The sequence below is a fragment of the Neopsephotus bourkii genome, unplaced genomic scaffold, assembly GCF_033783945.1.
Source record: "Neopsephotus bourkii isolate Nb327-2 ecotype Australia unplaced genomic scaffold, CSIRO-AGI_Nbou_v1 NB_1615, whole genome shotgun sequence".
NCBI lineage: Eukaryota > Metazoa > Chordata > Aves > Psittaciformes > Psittacidae > Neopsephotus > Neopsephotus bourkii.
Window position 1 is genome coordinate 5089646 of NW_026902090.1, and position 18651 is coordinate 5108296.

Below are 18651 nucleotides of genomic sequence, written 5' to 3' on the forward strand. Positions count from 1 at the left end.
ATTTTGACAATACCTCTGAGGCAATCAGGCAGCCCTCTCTCTCTATACCAGCTGCGCTTTGCTTCACATCCCTCCTTGGTGCAAGCACAGATATTCATCCAACCCACAAACAGCAGGGAACAAGGTACCACATCAGCCTTGCTGTGTTGTTAAACTACACCTCTTCCGTGCTTTATGAGATGGGGTCTTCTTTATACATTGGCTTTGTATTTGCACTGTTTACCTGTTTTTTAAATAGTTTCTTATCGAAATGCACAGGGACTGATCAAAACTGGGGTTCACTGTCTCAGTGAACACGATGAGCATGGGCTGAGGGACATGGATGTGATAGACACACAAGAACAAGTGTGACATCTCTTCTGTTTCCCTTTCTGGATGCTTTCTGAAGTTCTGCACTGCATCTTGCCACCATGCCAGGCTTCCTGTGATCCATGACCACAGCTCTGTGCATCAGACGTCATTCCAGAGCAGCACAGCTCTTTCCCAGGAGATAAGTGAGGGGTTTTTTTGCCTACACAACAGCTCTCCTGAGCTTTCCCATGCTGGGATGGTGGGAGGGAGGAGATCCAGCTTCCTCCCTGTCCGAGCGCCAGCCCCGTGGGCCTGCCATGGCACTGCTGGGAGCATCCAGGGGCATTATGCAATTTGCAGAGGCGGTTTTTCACGCAGCCTGGCAAGGCAGGGTCTGATAATGGCTCTCCCTTTGTTTGTAGCACACAATCGAGCTCATGATCATCTCTCCAAGTACAGGCAGCCCACGGTGTTATGTCCTGTACTGCTGTGATGACGAGAGCAGGGCTATGCACAGGAGCCCTGCAGTGCTTTCATCAGTGAATGCTGTGCTAGTTAGGCACAAATCATTAATGGTCTAAAAAGGGCTGGAATAAGCTAGCTCGGCTCTGGTGGAAGTGCGGGTTGTGTCTTTTTTAGGAGGCATGGGAAACCCTTCTTAAGTCTGTTTTTAAGCTTCTCAACCTTGGTTTCTCAGTAATGTCACTGATTCCACTTTCCAAAGGTCACACAGGGGAATTCTCTTCTGCCATCTCCAAAGGCATGACAAATGTTCCTCTAATGAAGTAACAAATTGTTCAACACGATGTGCTTAGCAATTACCTTGCCCCATAAAGGCATTAACAGCAGGTACAGTAAGATAAAAACAGTTTGTTTCCTATTGTTTTTCAAAGGGGGGAAAAAATGGCTGTAGTGATTTTGTGGAGAGTTTGAGGAATAAATATAATTTTATGTCTTTTGAATGCTTTCATGGGTTTTTAAAATATCTTTTAATAGCCTTAGATGTCTATTTATACACTATCCGTTTTAGAGATCGGAAAACATATTCACTTTTGTGTTCTGTGAACCTATTTAACTTGTATTCCAATGTAAAGTTGTCCATAACATATTAACTCAGTGCCTTTTCTGAACACTCCTTCCCATGTAGTCTCTATTTACAGCATCATGTGCTATTTTCCCCAGAATCATTCTGCTTCCTGCATGATGCTCTCACATTTTGGGCTCAAATCCCCTTCTAACGTGGTGGGCAAAGGAGGCAGCCATGCAAGACATTAGAAGCAAAGACTACTGAGTGTTACTGAATGCAAATCTAGCACAGATCTAGGTCCGTTTGACAGGAGGAAACACAACCCTGAAGCAGCAGCAGAGTGCTTGCTGGTCTGTGGGTTAGAAACCCAGTGTCACTGCAAATCCAGTCAGACAAGCGTGCACCGGCATCTCTGACCTCTTCCACTCAGCACCCTTTTCTTTGCATCTTTGTCTGAGAGGCTGATGTGGGAGTGGACAATGGAAACCAAACTGCTCCTCCAGCCCTCAAGCTGGTCCCAGGACATCCTGTTGCACGTGCATTGGCTGGGTGAGGTGAAGGAGAGGTTTCATCACTCCAGCCTGTGAGTCAGTAGACTCCAGTGTAATCAGCAGAGTGTTTTTCACCAGCATGAAATGAAAAGGAGGAGAACAGGGAGACACGGCCACATTTGATGTGAGGGCTGTCTGTGGCTATGTAATGGGCAGGTCAGATTGTATCTGCTTTTGCTGCAGAAGAGGAGGCAGTGTAACAGCTCCCTGGAGTGAGTATCCCAAGAGAGCACCTATTTCCTTGGGCAGGAGGCTCAGAGGTAACCCCAAGACCAGGGATGGCACATCCCATGTGGATTTCCAGCTTCTGTTTGAAAGCCTCGGTGACCTTTAGTGCTCCTGCTATGCCTGTGCAAGCAAAGCTCCTCACTGACCTTTCTTTGGTTCACATATCACTTTGCTGTACGTAAAGCATCGAGAAATAGGTTCAACGGAGAGTCTGTGGCTCTGCCACCGAGTTCCTCTGCAATCTTGTGCAGGTCATTTCTCACATCTATGCATGCATTTCCAATCTGTGATGTGAAAGCATCAGTACTTCATCTCACCCATGCACTGCTCTCCTGAACTGTAAAATCTTCCAAGAAAAACCTGCCTGTTCCCAGGTTAATATACAGGCTCTATCCCATAGGAGACTTTTTTCCTACCTTTTTCCTCATGTTCTGCCTGGGCTTTGCAATGACCATCACGTAATGTAAACCATGACATCCATTTGTGTCCAGCCTCGAAACGTTATTTCATCCCCTGAGGTGTGTGCTGTTATCAGGCGAATGAAATGTCCCAGTCCCCTGGTAATTATTCATTAGGTAAGATTTAATGTGTGTGTGTGCGTGCAGGACTGGCAGCTACAAGTGGATCCCACAGGAGAGGTCTGTGTGCCAAGCTTATGTCAGCTTTAGGGTAGGGATGGGTGAGTAACTGGAGTAAAAATAACAAAACTATAAGGTCAGTAGCAATTTGCCAGAAACTTAACCCAAAACCCTTTCTTTTCACCCCAAGGCCGAGCTTACCATTCAGATCAGGAGGCTGTGAGAGTTGGGGTGGATTTGCACCCACATCTAAAACAAATCACAGATCGGCACTGAAGCAAAGCAATGTTTGGGACCCAAATCCCCCTGTGACTGTTCTATCCATACATTGCCAAAGTCTGAAGAATGTTTTTAGCTTCTTGTGTTTCTTCCACACTTATTCCCCGTTTGGTACCAGTATTGCTGTTTTTCTGCTCAAAGAGTGCCTCTGCAATATTCCCTGGCTGAGTAAGGGTGGCAGCCTTGCTGCACCAGTTTTGACCGGAGAACATCTGGAAGTCCAGGTGAATACAGGCACAGGCAAAGGAACAGCACACAAACACATGGTGGACATTATGCCAAAGAAATCAAGTGAGTGGAAAGATGTTATTTGGCTGACAGTTAAGAGTGGGGGATTGATGAGACACACAAATCTCAGACAAAACCCTGCTCCTCTGGGAACCTAGGGCTAAGGCTTGACTGCTTGATATCCAGCTGTCCTGAGCTGGTTGATGTAAAGAGTTGACACTGATGGGAAAAGCTGGACTTTGAGGCTTATTGATAGATTACAGGTGTGGAAAAAGGGCTGACTGGGAGTGTGGGGAACAAACCTTGTGTTGCAGGCTCCAGTGGTAGGGGCATAACAAAGGGGAAGAGCACTGGTGACATTACAGCTTGTGGGGCTCTGGCAATTCCGCCTGTTTGGCTTTTCTTGGTTTTCACCATGTTCTGTTCTCTCCGTCTCTGTTGTTCACCCACATAATTACATAAGATATCCCCAGCTAAAACTGCATCTGCCTCCTTAATAGATGGCTCATTATCTAGGGAGGGAAACAGAAAGGGCAAAAGCTTTTATGTGCCAACGGCACTGCGGAGATGTTCATGTGCATTACAGGAGAAGGAAAGGGCGTAACCCGTCTGTCCTAATTTATAGGCAGATGGGCTGAAAGAGTCAAGGTGTAATGAAGGTCAGCATGGCTGGGAATGGGGTGGAGGCACTACAAGGTTACTCTCTTGACCTAAAAGCCATTAATTCTCCAACAAAGTCCCTCTCATGCAGCAGAACAGAGCAAGGCAGTTCTCTCTGTATTTAAAAGTACTCCCACAGCTTTGATCTTTTCCTCTTTTCTGGAAAAGTAAGCTTGCAAAGAGGGTCTGGTCTCATCTGGGATGATGTATTGGGCCATGTGGTGCCGGCCTTGCAAAGCAGCATAGGCAAGCCTGCTGTTCTCCATATTGTGTCATTCTGGAAAACTCTCCTAATATTCCGGTTGCTGCAGTAATGGCAACACGCTGCTGCAGTGCCTGGTACCCTGCCTGCTCGGAAATGCCATGAGATCACTCCTTCTCATAACAATGTTGTTTTTTGTCCAGTTTCAGCCACACACAGGGTGTTTAGCTGTAACTGAAAGCAGAAAAGCAAATGAGCAAGAACAAGGTCTCCTACCAAAACTCCAAGGACTTAAAACGTGGAACTGTGCAATCATACTAGCCTGAAAATGACACCTTAGCTTTGCATGCTCTTCAGTGTAAGATATATCCCATTCCAATCAGTATATTGAGGCAACCAACTATAGACAGGCTTTTCTTTGATTCATGTTTAAAACAAACACTTGTTTTGCACTGAGGTCAGAGCTGTATTGGCGCCAGGTATCAGGCCTGGTTTCAGTAGAACCTGTGGCAGATATGTACTGATCTACCCATATGGTGGTGGGTTTCGTGCTGCTGCCTGTGTTGGCAGGAGACCAAAATGTTGCTGTGGGCTCCCCCAGCCATAAAAACCCATGTAGTTTTGCAGCTGTAGTTTCATTTCATGTCACGGTGTGACCAACCTCCTTCTTACTTGATTTTCTCTTGTTTCCTCTACACGTTTCCCGCACAGAAAGTCGAAGATTCCAAGCTGCATTTTGAGGTTTTAAAATTAACTTCTGCATTCGTGTGAGATGACCCTGGGTTTTGGTAATAAAATGTGCCGGGGGTGGAGGGAAAGAGAGCACTTCTCAGTAGGGGGTGAGTGCTGACGCCTTTAACAAAGTCATAGTGTAATGTGCTGTTCTGCTGACTTCTGCCTTCCCTAATTACCTTCTGAATCCCCAGAAGCTGAACTGTGCCTCACCAGCTCATTATGCCCCTTGGGTTTGCTCTCCACAACAAATAGGTGCTTTCCCTGCAGTCTCTGGAGGCTCTTTGTTGCTGCTCTGATACATTAGATGTGTTTGTTTTGCACATTGATGTTTGTGTTTTCCGCACTGCTTGTGTTTTCCAATTCCTTGGAGCAGTGAGGATGCTGCTGAATTGTCAGAATCGTGGTAGGATGCTGAGATGAGGTTACTGTCAATGGCCTCATTATGTTAACAAGGGATATTTTAAGAAGTACAAAAGATGTGGCATTTACTTTCTTGGGAGAAGGAGGGGAGAAAGAGGATGTTTGTGGATGAATGGAGACTTACCCTGCTGGTTCCCCCCCACTGTTCAGCTAGAAGTGAATGACTGGCTCTCTCCAGATTCGTTAGCCAGAGCCCTGATGGCTTTCTGATTTGTATTTCCAGGCTGCTCACAGTGTTTGGCTCACCCATGCATGCAAGGCAGTGCAATCCTTCCTCCTGAAGAGCTCTTTGTCTCTGTCCTGGGTCATCTGGGCACCTGAAGCTGGCATAGCCTTAACAGACACAGCAATGGGACATGCAACATCACAGCATCTTCATGCAAATGTAAGCCAGGGCTGCTGTGGTCTTACTCCCTCCTTCAAGCCAGCACTAGCATTGGAAAGCAAATCAGTTATGAGGAAAAAAGTACTTAATTCCCTATACACTTGCCTTCTGGAGGAACATGGCTAGTTATGGCCAGGGTTAAGGAGAAGATGGCACCCTAGTCCTTTCTGCTTGGGTGGGCTCTCTCCCTCCAGGTATTCCTGAGGCAGTATATCAAAGAGGAGGATACTGCCTGCAAATCTTCTGACTTAAATGAAAAGGAGACCTGTGCACAGCCCACATCTCTGAATCAAAGGGACCATGTTCATTCCCTTCCTCTCTTTTGTCAGGCCATTGGGAAGTCGTTGGCATACCTCTTATCAAAGGAAATGTGGTCCTTTCCTTAAGCTTGTCTGCTCAATGGTGTTGTGTAAACACAGATCAATAAGGTGACACAAGTCCTATCCTATTACCAGTATTCAGCAGCAAATGAAGCACCCCTAAGCTCAGCATATTATCATTTCATGCATTTACAACTAAAGACTTAGGTAAGATTAATTGCTTTCAAGGTGACTCTTGACAATTGTCTCCTTATAATGGAGTTTGTAACCAGTCCAGTGTGGCTTTGTCACAATGACAAATCACAGACAATTTAACAGTTGGATAGAAAAGATTTACTTAACAGGCCTTGTGCTGCTTCTATTTCCCTTAAGAGAAAACTAGCTCCCTAGCAAAAAGCACACCCGACAGTGACAGTGAACATGATAGAGAACTGTCTGCAGCTGGGGGTTTTGTTTTGTTGCTCAAGGTGTAAGTATTTTAGGTGTCCTGTTCTACGAAAGCCCCTGAGTGGGTGAAATGCAGCATTATAAAAACAGAACAGAGCCATCCATGATGGATGGAGTGACCAGATTCCAGTACCTATTTCTGACAGCTTTTTGTTCATAGAAAATGCTGAGAGCAGGGGGAGGAAAGGAGACTGAGGAGACTGTGAACTCTACCACAAAACATCAGCTGCGTCTTTATTTGTTTGTTCCTCTGCCTTATGCCCAGCTGAAAGAGACCAGCTGGGTCCAACCGACCCTTCAACTGATGGAGGGACTGCAAAGCAAAGCCCAGCATGCTGCAAGGAACAGGATACAAACAGAGCTGGGGTGGGGATTTCCTCGGAGGAGATGCTACTGCCTGAGAAAAACCCCTGTGACTCCTGCTCAGGCAAAGCATTGTTGTTAGAAGGGGACATGCTCTTTGGTCTGCTATCTCCAGCATACCTCAACCACAGCTTGGCCAGAATGGCTACATGAGTTTTGTGGTTGTGCCTGGCCTTACAGTATACAGACCAGGACGCAATATGTTTAGAGGTACGTGCTAATTTGTCCCATATGGGACAATCGTTTCTCTTTTTCTTTCCCAAAGCAGCATGCAGGGAAGTTGATCAGTACTCACTGCAACACCATTCACTCTGCTTGGGGGTTAAAGCACAAGCAGTAAATGCTGATAGCTAAACCCTCCAAAAACAACAGCAAAAAGCAGAGATTTCAGGTGGGTTGTTCTTCACTGGTGGCTTGGTTCTGAATTTCAAAGCTTCCTGTGCCCACGTTTTTCAGTCCTGTGAATGATAAACCTGTGCTTTTACTGTTGGTATTAACTCCTAAATGTCGTAGAGATTGCTCTGACTCCCAAGATGTGTTTCCCGGAAAACACCTTATATCACAAGAGCTGTGGTAGAAGCCTTGGTTAAGCTACTGAATTGTAATGCAAAAAGCACAGGAGTTGGGTGGGAAATGTGCAACTCCCCCACAATCCTTTCCCATTTTCTAAGGAGCTCTCGTTTGCTCCCTAGTTACAAGATCGTGAAGCAGTTGTCTCCTCATTTCTGAAATATCAGCAAACCCTCCTCTGCAGAACTGCAAATGTTTTGAATAATGAAATGAAGGGTGAGGTTTTTCAAGCTCAGGTGGGGGAGCACAATGACTCATTCCCACTGTGATGAAAGGGACTGGATCTCCACGTCACCTGGGAAGCCCTGCTTGGGACATCATAACTGGACTGTCACATGCCAAGAAGCGACAGCAGCAGAGGGGCTCTGCTGTGAATGCTGGCCATGCCCAGATGGAGAAGGACCTGTTTCAGAAAGAGCTCCTGAGCTGGTCTTCTGTGGATATCTGACCACAGCTTGTTCAAAGGCGAGACAAACACCTTAGTTAACAGCTCTATTAAAGGCAGCCGTAAGACTGATCCATAATAGGACTTCATAATGCATTGGCAGCACTGTTTGACTGCAGGTTTTATTACACCCTCAGTACTCACATCACTTCCCATAGCATGAGGTGCTGGGTGAGGATTAGCACAGTGCTGTACCACAAAGTCTGGTATAGCTGAGTAAGCGGTTTAATGTAATCCTCCAGAGAAGGCTTGCTCTCCTGCCTGGAAATGCTCTATGTTTCTATCAGGCTTTTAGATGACTTTCAATCATTGTTTGAGGGGGCTTTTTGGTGCTTATGCAGCTTTTCTGTGATGCAGTCTGTCTTCAAGACATCTGGGCAGTGATGGGGTCACCAAAGACTAGGGCAAAGCTTAAAGACAATTGGTATTGTATGAAGAATGAGTCATCAGATAATCGAAGAACAACTGACAAGGAGGCACCCCAGTGCAGAATTCTAACAGGGTTCTGCATAGACAGTTGTGTTTGCTGTTGGTGTCTGGTATTAATATACTGATGCTCAACATACTCTTGTTTTGCATTAAGGTACCTCCAGAACAGCAAATCATGCTCTGCACCACTCCAGTAATAAGGTAAGAGTGCTGCCACTGCATTGTCCAGCCATTTGGATATCTGTCTCCTAGTGTTCAGAACAAAGAGTAATCAGGAGTTCCTCAAAGTCACAGCGATTTGCATTCTCTATCTTCTCTTCTTATTTTGTTATTAACCACTTGGTGAAATTTTCTGGTCTGGGTTATGTGGGAAATTTGGTACATACATCTCAATCATCAAAGAGCTCTTTGAATTATTAGAAAGCAAGCAGTACCACTGTCTTAGACATTCTTGCCTAAGGAGGTCATAACTAATGACCAAATAGACCCTATACAAAACAGAAATGATGGTAGCTGCAACAGGAGTCTTGAGGGTGAGGGAGATTTTCAGCAGTCCAGGTCTACAGCGCATCCTTGGGGCCCTGGCAAGGCTGCAACCTTCTCTCCCACACACCCCCAGTCTCTCTTGAAAAGCCAGGTTTTGTAATTTGTAAAGGCACAAATATTACAGCAACAACAAACATGAAAATCAGATGTTATATGATTACTAATGATCTTAACAATGTGTTGTGTCACTGGGAGGAGGAGGAAAGAGAACGAAGCACTCAACATTCTTCAGGTTTAGTTAATTATTAAATGATTATTGATGCAACTAAAGCAACCCAAACCCAGGGTTTTGCACAGAGGTTTCAACTGTATAATGGTGTTTGGGAGAGGAGGGCAAATGGACTCCTGGAGCCCAAAAGAAGCCAAAGTGAGTATCTGTAGCAACATAGAGCTTTTGCCTGGTCACCTAATTTTAGTTTGGGGTGGGTTTTTTTTTCAGAACCCAAACATCTGGAGGCGCCTACAGCAGATTAAATGTGCATGGGTGAGCATCCCAGCATGGTACCCACGGGGTGGTTGCACCCCAGGCCACCCCACTAGTAGCCAGTAACCTGCTAGTAACCTGGAACGGTGCTCAGACAACTGGGAGACATAATTGTTGTGGCAGCCCAGCTAGGCCACAGGGTATCTGAGGGCAACAGAGCTGCAGTGGGGAGGACATCAGTGCAGCTGGTGCTTCCCCTGTGCAAAACAGCCAGGGCACAGATCCCAGCGCTCCCTTTCACTACTGGAGCAAGCTGTGAAGAGCACCATGCCTGGTCACTTATTTAACTGTCAGTCATGAACTTCATCCTTGACCTTTCTGAAAAGCTCTGTATTTCACTGGTGCACTGGGAACCGACGAGTATAGCTTTAAATTGACATAGGATAGATTAAGATTAGACATTAGGAAACAATTCTTCCTTGTGAGTGTTCTGAGGCGCTTGCACAGGTTGCCCAGAGAAGCTGTGGTTGCCCCATTCCTGGGGCAGCCACATGCAGCAACCAAATGCAGGTATTTGGGCAGTAATTTAAGTAGTTTTTTAGAAATCAGGCTCTTTGCTGTATTGTCTGTGCTCTTCTAGGTCTGGCTGGTTTTCTTCTGATGTTAAGAACAAAACACACCTTATTTCCTGCAGAAAACAAGCTGGTTTGGGGTCGTTACAGCTGGTGATGCACCCAGAATGCAGTTGGCCAGTGTTTCCTTTGGATATGGAGCTGGTTTGAGGGGTTCTCCTCACCCCAAGCCCTGCTCCCATCCTGCCTCCCCACTGCTGTGTGCTGTCTCGCCATTGCACAGGGCAGCCATGGGTGGCCTCTGCTGTGACTCCAACCCCTGAAATCACTGGAGGGGTTTTTTAGCATGTTACAAAGAGTGCTTTAACCTGTGTCCACAGCATGAAAGAAATAACCTGAAAGTCAAACCAGCTCATTTTTTGCAGGGTTAATGAGCTGAAGCAGGTCTCACAAGCCCCAAAACCAGCACAAAAGAGGGAATAGAATCTTCTCCCAGGAGCTGAGATAGTGACAGGGACGTCACAGCAGCTCCACCACAATGTGTCATTTCACCTTCTGTTGTGCTGTTGGGGTTGAAAATAGCCCTGCTAAAAAAACTCCCCAGGCTGTGGTTTGGGTTTGGATGGATTCTTGCGTGCACAAACCTGGGTCATCTCCAGAGCACGGCCCCACCACTGCTTGCAGAGGAAGCGATTTGGGGATGGGGGAAACAAAGGGGGAGGAACCGAGCTGTCAAGGGGGTGCTGAGCCGCGGGGAGAGGGAGGCGGGTTCCTCAAGCCCCCCCCCCCCCCGTCCGTGTGACATCAGCCACGTCGCACAGACCATCACGGCCCCCGGGGTGGCTGCTCTCGAGGCTGTGATGCAGCGGTGCCCTCCCGGAGCAGCCGTGAGTGCTGCGCTGGCCCCCGAGCCCCGTGCGCTCGCCCGGCTGACGGAGCGCCCCTGCCGCTGCCTGGGCAAGCACAGCAGAGGCGCTGGTACCCGGAGCGCGGCTTCCCCCTCCTCTGGTGGCGAGCGCGGCGGCCTGAGCCTGGCCTCCTGCCTCGCACAAAGGGACCGGTGGTGGGGTCTCCTCTATCCGGTTAAACCAAGGCTTTGTGAAGACATAGAAAGGACATGGAACTGTTGGAACAAGTCCAGAGGAGGCCACGAGGATGATCAGGGGACTGGAGCACCTCCCATATGAAGATAGGCTGAGAAAGTTGGGGCTGTTCAGCCTGGAGAAGGCTGCGTGGAGACCTCATAGCAGCCTTCCAGTATCTGAAGGAGGCCTATAGGGATGCTGGGGATGGACTCTTTGTCAGGGACTGTAGCGACAGGACAAGGGGTAACAGGTTAAAACTTAAACAGGAGAAGTTCAGGTTAGATATAAGGAAGAAGTTCTTTACTGTGAGGGTGGTGATGAACTGGAACTGTTTGCCCAAAGAAGTGGTAAATGCTCCATCCCTGGCAGTGTTCAAGGCCAGGTTGGACAGAGCCTTGGCTGACATGGTCAAGTGTGAGGCATCCCTGCCCATGGCACCGTGTCCTCTCCAACCCTAACCATTTTGTGATTCTATGATTCTAATGAAGGTTGTGCTTTAGTCAATCTTAAGCTGTAAGCCTTGGGAGGAAACACTGTGTGACATGAAAGTTTACACCTTACAGGAGGTCAGACTGAGTGATCTGGTAGTCCACTGCCCTTCAACTCCAATATGGGAGCAAGTTCAGTTTTCATTTCACTGCTAGCTGCCACCATGAACTGCCCCCAGAATGTTTCTATTCCTTACTGCAATCCAGGCCTTGATGCAACTGCATTTTGAAGGGATTTGGCCCTACTATGGCTTTTTTTGCTATTAAAAGTAATTTTAATTTATAATCTGTGAATTTTGTTACTGGTACTGGTCCCTGGTCCTCTATACATCAATGCAATGACTGACCATGTTGAGCTTAGCCTTTTGCCTATGGGACAGTGGAGCCCTTTTCACCCTGTTTTTGGCCTCAGAAAGCAAACTTTCTCAGGAAATTTGTGGCCCAAATAGGAGGGAGCTCATCTGGACAATGCCATTAGGTATTAACCCAGGTAACCCCACTTTGGGTAATATGTGAATTAATTTACAACCATCTCTTAAGGCAGAGAAGATAGAAACTGTGTGTCCTCCTTTAACTGGGCTTCTTCTAAGGATGCAAACATCAAGCTATCTATCATCTGATTAGCTTAACAGCCTTGGAAGAGGCTGTGGCTGTTTTCCTTCTCCCTAGACCATGCATCCTGCTCCTGGGAATTGCTGAGATCTCCTCTCAGGATGAGACAAGGCAAAGAGTAAGGTCAACCGAGCTCTGCTTCCCCACAAACAGACATCTTGAGTTATGAAGACAAAACCCCAGGGAGGGGAAGACTCCACAATAGGGGCAACAGGTGGAGGAAACATGAAACTCATCCCAGCAAATCCATTATGGACACGTGTTAGCGCTTCATGTGCCGCACATGGCAGCGTGGCACTGTTCCAGCTGCTGAGCTCTGAGCTGTCCTGTGAAACTTGTTTATAACCCAAGAGGAGGATTTAGGTCCTAAAGCTCTCCAACCTGTTTCAGCAGGGGTTTGTGGGCAGGACAAGGCTGAGGACCTAGTGCCTGTGCTGGCATAAAGGAGACAGGCCGAAGCTGTGATTTAGGCTCCTGTTTAGGAACTGTTAGCAAGAGGGGTCTGCCTTTTTCCCTGTAAAACATGAAACAAGATGCAAGCCAAAACATAACACATGTGTGGGTGATTGACTTATGTGCCTCTTGGTGCCTTATCCCAGGCACCTGCTTGCATAGCTGAGGCACCAGAGGTGCCTTTGGGATTTCACACGCTGCAAAGGCATGTTATGTATTATGCGGCATCGTGAAAATCCCCATGCTAAGCTAGAGAGCAGGCACTGTTGGACATGAAGAGAGGATGGAGAAGGGGAAGAGGAAAGGGAAGGGGAAGAGGAAGGGGAAGGGGAAGAGGAAGGGGAAGAGCTTTTGGATGCCGTTCAAGATAAGATGGCTGGGTAGAGACAACATGAAAGTATTTCAGAAGGAGAACAGAGCTGGCGAGAGACCAGTAATGCTGTGACAAGAAGCCAGTGCCATTTGTGAGCTCAGGGAAGGAATTATAAGGGCTGTAAGGTCTTGAGCCCAATGCTTTTCCTTGTGGAAAAGAATTTCTCTTCCTTAATGGTATAACATCCTCCTTCCTGCCCAGGCTTTAGGCAGTGCTTGTGCAACCAAGTGATCTTTGCAGGGAGAATTATAGATGGTCTCATCTGATATGTGCAAAGCAAGAACAAGGCATGTGCTAAAGGTAAGGAGTCATGTGGGGGTTTGACATCTCCCATGAACACAAATACTTGATGTTGAACTGAAATGGGAGCTCAGAGGTGGGTTACTGCGATAGAGGACAGGGGAAGCACCGGTCCTGCTCCGGGTGTGGGTCAGCCCATGAGCACGGAGCACAGTTAGCAGAGTATGTGATGCTCTGTAGCGCCTGCTGTGGAGTCAGAAACCCACACTGCCGGCTGTTAGGGAATGTACCCGCAGTAACAATAGAATCAGCCAGCCTGTGAACAAGATCTCCAGCTCCTCATCCTCCACTGGTAACACGGCATGCACAGCACTGGGGGATTCATCTCAGTTGCTTAATCATGTTTGATTTCCTGGGCTGAGGTGCAGCTTGATTCTCTAGGATATGTGCCCAGCTATATTCTGTTCTTGATTTCTTTCAGTCAGTTGGTTTAGAGCAGGGATAAAGAGAAAACAGATTCCATTCCATTAACATCAGGTTTTGTTTAAACAGCAAGTTTAATTGCAATCTAATTTAAATTTGCTTGTGTCTGGTGGAGACTCGGGATGCCTGGCTAGGCTTGAAGGCTAAGGGGGCAGAACAACCAAAGGGCAAGGGCTGGCTTACTAACAAACCTCCAGATGCCTCCAGAGAGGGAATGTATGTCCTCTCTCTCTTCTTGCTTTTACAGCCTCCTGCAACAGCAGCTCAGCCAGAGCCACTCACCCTCAGAGTCCATCCTTGGCTGCTCAGGATGCTTCTAGGTCTGTGTAGTCAAGACTTGGTCCCCTCTGCAAGCTGTGCTCCAGAGGCAAGAGGGGAACACATCTGAGGTGGAGAGCCAAGCAGTACAGTGCCATGGGATGAATGCCACCACTTGCTGGAGATTCGCAGTGTGGTTTTCCCTGGGGCTGGAAAGGAGCACAGCCAATGGATCCATGACTCGTTCTCTGTGTTATATCTTCTGTGCCTGTTGCACCTTCACTTCTCTTGTTCTTTTCCTCCCCATCCATAAAGCTCAACCCTGTGCGTGCCCCAGCTTTGTCTACTGCCACAACAGTACAGGCATGGGGAACAAGTCAGATCCTTCACACTAATACAAGCAGAAGCCCTGTTCTTCTGAGTCTAGATGATTCAGCTGGTGATGTGTCTTGCAGCCATGCAGACTGTGAGAGAGAGCAGCTAAGTCAGTCTCTGGTGAGCTGAGATTGACTTGGGATACTCCTCCTCCTCATAGCAATATGGGAAAGAAAACATTTAATTTAAGAAAATGTCCACCACCTAAATAACATCTGCTCTGGGCTACTTTGATTTGTGTTATAGCTGTGTGCTTATTTAACCCATAACTTAGTGCTGCAGCATTCACCACCGTGGGTATTGTCACAGCGACAGCAGTAGTTCATGCTGTTTTCTGCCTGTTGAAGTGCAAAGCCTTGTCTCACAGAAGCTCAGACATGTCCTGGCTGATGGGAGCCGCATCCTTTTGCACGATGGTTTAAAATAGCACCTGCACATACAGAGCAGACTCAGCCACAAGAGACACTTTGCCCTGTTCCTGCAGTTCCCTTAGAGCACAGCCTGATGATTTGAGACCATGTTAGGGGTGTCCCAGGGAAAGGAGAGGTGGAAGGGGTAGCAGAGGTAGGGCTGCACACAAGGAGAAATGACTAAGCACTATCAATGGTAAGAGGTGGCTGCAGTATCGATTTATTATTGCACATTTGATCCTCTGCTGCAGATTTCTGTGTCATCATTCTGCTGCGTGATTGTATCTTCCCTCACTGAAAAAAGACGGCAAAAGGTTATGCTGATTTGAAACCTGACTCAGTGTTTTTAAGGCCTGACCAAAGTCAGAAGAAATGAAGGATGGTTACCTGCATCTGAATCACTTATTGCCGTGGTTTCATCAGGCAGGGCTCTTCTCTTGTGGGGGATGCTTGGGGCAGCTGTAATTTCAGACATTGCTGACTTGATCAGAGTCATAATGGTAGAAAATTGGTACGTCTTTTCAGAGCTTGACCTTCACGAGCGTCACTATCAGAGACCTCATTCGCAGTTATCATAGACAATAATTCTCAGTGTTCAGTAGTGGATGTGCTAACACAGAATTTACTGCGGCACAGCCTTGGCAAAAACTGGCTTGAGCAGCACTGATCTATAGTGTATTCCTTCCTGCTTTATGCACTTGTCACAAGACATTACTAGCTATGGTCCTGCCTTGACTTTCTTGGGGGGTCTCTTCCACGGTGTACCAGATTCGAGAACACAAAAGCACAAAGAAGCATTTCTCCTGGTCCATCTGCTTGCCACCTTCTATATTTAAGTCAAATTTTCTTGTAAGGGGGCTTGTCAGGGCCATTGTGGCTCATAACACAACTGAAGGAGCCCTGGGGAGCTTCTCTCATCTTGGACCTGAGTGACTGGAGCCATCTATCCCCTCGCTGCTGAGATACACAACATGGCTCTTGGCTGTTTGAAGGTTTTGGTGGGTCACTTGTTGGCTTATAGCAGAACTGGAGAAGGTAAGGAGAGTGCTCAGAGCAGCTTCTGTACAAAGGGCCCAACCAGCTAGGATGGGGTTCCAGGTCCTGTCACAGAGACAGTGATGAGGGAGTAGCTATTATACTGTGGAGAATCAGATTAAAATGCCAGGTAGCAGTTTTTAGAACAATAGAAGATGCTTTTCCACATGATTTTTCTTGCACACAGTGGTGAATGAAAAATCTGCTGAGAGCTGTTGAATATGGAGATAGTATTTTTGGTCCAGGAAGTCTCTGGTATTTCTAGGGAAGTCTCACTACAGGCTTTCCTGGCATTTATATCTTCCCTAAGCATCTGTTATGGGCTGCTGTCAGAGACAGGATGCCTGGCTATGACAACCAGACAGGTTGGCTGCCTCAGGAACAGCCTGTCCCTGACGCGGGTACAACACCCTGCTTCAAAAATCACCACCTTCCCATAGCTCATTTGCAGTTCCCTGCTTGGGTGGAAGTTTTCAGCACAGAATTTAGCTTGGTGGTGGCAAGGAAGCCCATCCCTCACTGAAATCTTCATACAGTTGGAATGGGATGGTTGGGGTTCAGACTTAAACAGGGGAAGTTCAGGTTATATGTAAGGAGGAAGTTCTTTACTGTGAGGGTGCTGAGGCACTGGAATGGGTTGCCCAGGGAGGTTGTGAATGCTCCATCCCTGGTCGTGTTCAAGGCCAGGGTGGACAGAGCCTTGGGTGACACAGTTTAGTGTGAGGTGTCCCTGGCCATGGCAGGGGGGTTGGAACTTGATGATCTTAAGGTCCTTTCCAACCCAAACCATTCTGTGATTCTATGATCCTATGAAAATACTGCTGGTCCACAGTGTGGGACTATTTCTGCATGACCTGGTCCTAGCCTGGCCCTTCATGTGTGAATGGAACAGTGTTTTGCTAATAGGTCCCTTTTTATAAGTTCACATAGCCCTGGCGGCTTCAGACAATGTAAGAAAAAGGCCCTGCCTGGTTTATCAATGGCTGCACAAGAGTCTCCAGGGCAGAGTTTGGAAATTTGCTGGGTTTTCTAGCAAAACATGTAGGTTGCTCGAAATGGCAACTTCTCACTTGCATCATCAGTGCACATGTTACTGGTACAGATTGGTTTTCAAAATGAGACTGGTGAAGGAAGGGTCATCCTCCAACTCTTCTGGCCTTATGTTATGGAATAGAGTGTACAGGAAGAAGGAGGAGGTGTAAGAGAAACCAGCATGCTGGGGTTTGATGGTTCTGCACCTGTGTCCAAGATATGATGATACTCCTCAGCTGCAGCTGTCCATGTCTGGTACTGTAGAGGTGCTGCTGGACCAAGCTCCAACCTTCCACCACCAGTGTTTAGAACCTGCTCTTTGGATGCTGCAGCCAAAGGGGTTTCCTGCTGAACAAGAAAAGGTTTCTTTTTCATAAAAGGAACAGTATTTGTATGGGCAGGAGGTTGTGACAGTGTCACAGCAGAGTTAGAGGGGATTTCCTTCTGTTCCCTGAAGAGCCCTTGAGATTTGTGGTGGTACCTGTGGGCTAAGGACCATGAAATCTCCATGTGCTCCCCTTGATGTCTTGATGCAGGAGATATAAAACAGTAGAGCTTGTTCAGATATGCTGTGGAGCTCTTTAACTTGCTCAGGGCTTCATTCCTCTGCTGTGGCCATGATCTCAGAGGCAAATCCTGACCAGTAGCACAAAAAATAACCTGCTGCTTTGGGAATGCCTGGGGTGAACCCTCATTCTGGGGAGGAAAGTATTTCTACTCTCTCCCATCATGGAAGTGTCAGAGGTGAGTCAATCTCACAGAAGACCGAGTTGTGCAGCCATAAAAGTGTAAGCAATATGGTTTTCATTACAGATGAATACTCTTCCCCAGGGGGCAACATTAGTGCTTTAAAGAGCTGAAAACTGTTCTTGATGCTGTTTCACTTTGATTTCTGCTCCTGGCTCCCAGAGCTGCTGCTCAGGACTGTTGCTTACTTCACAAAGGTTTTATTTTGGAGCAGCAACAGGACAATAACTAATTCCATAGGTGATTTAGAAATAACTTTCCTTTAGCAAGAAGACAAATTGCAACCAGGAAAGACTCAATCACTCGGGAAACTGTGTGTGCTGTGGTATAAACCCAAACTCTCCTGTGCCATCATGGTTTTGGATTCAGAGAGGGAGTTTGGTGCACACAAACACAGATTTGGCATCAGTACCACATCTCTTCTAACATGATGGTTTCTCATGCACTTCTCTGACATCTCTCTTCTTCACAGGCTCTCGAGATTGAATTGACATCCCCAGCCTCTCTCACCAATCCCCTTCATTTTGGGACTCCTAAAATATGGGCTTTTGAAGACAAAATGAGCTGCTCCACTGCCAAGAGCAGGTTCTGGTATTGCCCAAGGCGCAGCAGCAGGGGAAGAGCTCACACTCTGATAAACTGCTTTTAGAGCAGCACCTACACAAAGTCCTGCACACGTTACTCTGCCACTCACAGAAGCGCAGCACTGCCAGTAAAGCAGAAGATGTTTAAGACAAGTGACATGATACCTATGAACCAAGGCAATATTCTTCTGCAAGTGGCTGCTGACAGCCTCAAGTGGCAGCCAGGCTGCATCTCAAGTCATTTATATCTGATTTCTTGGCAGGGTGGAAAAGGTAAACCTTGTTTTCTTTAAAGTTAAAAGGGCTTTTTCTCTTTTTTTATTTAATTTGACAAGGAGGAAATAAGCTCCATGTAGCCAGTGGAAAACCTGCTTTAAATGTCAAAGCATCTACAAACATGAAGTGAACACCTAAAAGCCAAAACATGTGCTGATGCTCTTTTAGCAGTACACTTGGCCATCAAGCTGACCAGCATCAATTCACTGACATTCATCATTCCCACGTATCTCAGAGCTGTTTACGAGTGCCCATGTATGTCCATTTGATTGATGAGTGAAGAGCAGCCAAGCCAGAGAAGCTCTTATGAGTATGAACTGTTCCCTTCTCCTGCTCAGAGCTCATCCTAAGAGAATTAGTCTTTAAAATGTTCCCTTTCTGAAAACAGAGAGGAGGGGAGAGGGCTTTGGGGGTCATGAATGAACGGGAAGACAGTTTCAATTGTTCCTGTGCATCACTGATTTGAGTTTTCACCATCATTGGTTGCACAGGGCCATGAA

At 47.0% G+C, this 18651-nt stretch overlaps 1 long non-coding RNA gene across 2 annotated transcripts; it reads left to right on the forward strand.

The window, feature by feature from the left end:
• The first annotated feature begins 316 nt into the window (after positions 1 to 316).
• On the forward strand, positions 317 to 18650 carry LOC133222700 (uncharacterized). 2 transcript variants are annotated; one of them, XR_009728341.1, is made up of 4 exons: positions 317 to 1140; positions 17358 to 17672; positions 17773 to 18028; positions 18214 to 18650. It is a non-coding gene; the product is annotated as an uncharacterized LOC133222700 (long non-coding RNA). The 2 variants fall into 2 exon arrangements; XR_009728340.1 differs by lacking the exon at positions 317 to 1140 and having other exon boundaries at positions 16315 to 17672.
• The last annotated feature ends 1 nt before the right edge of the window (position 18651 follows it).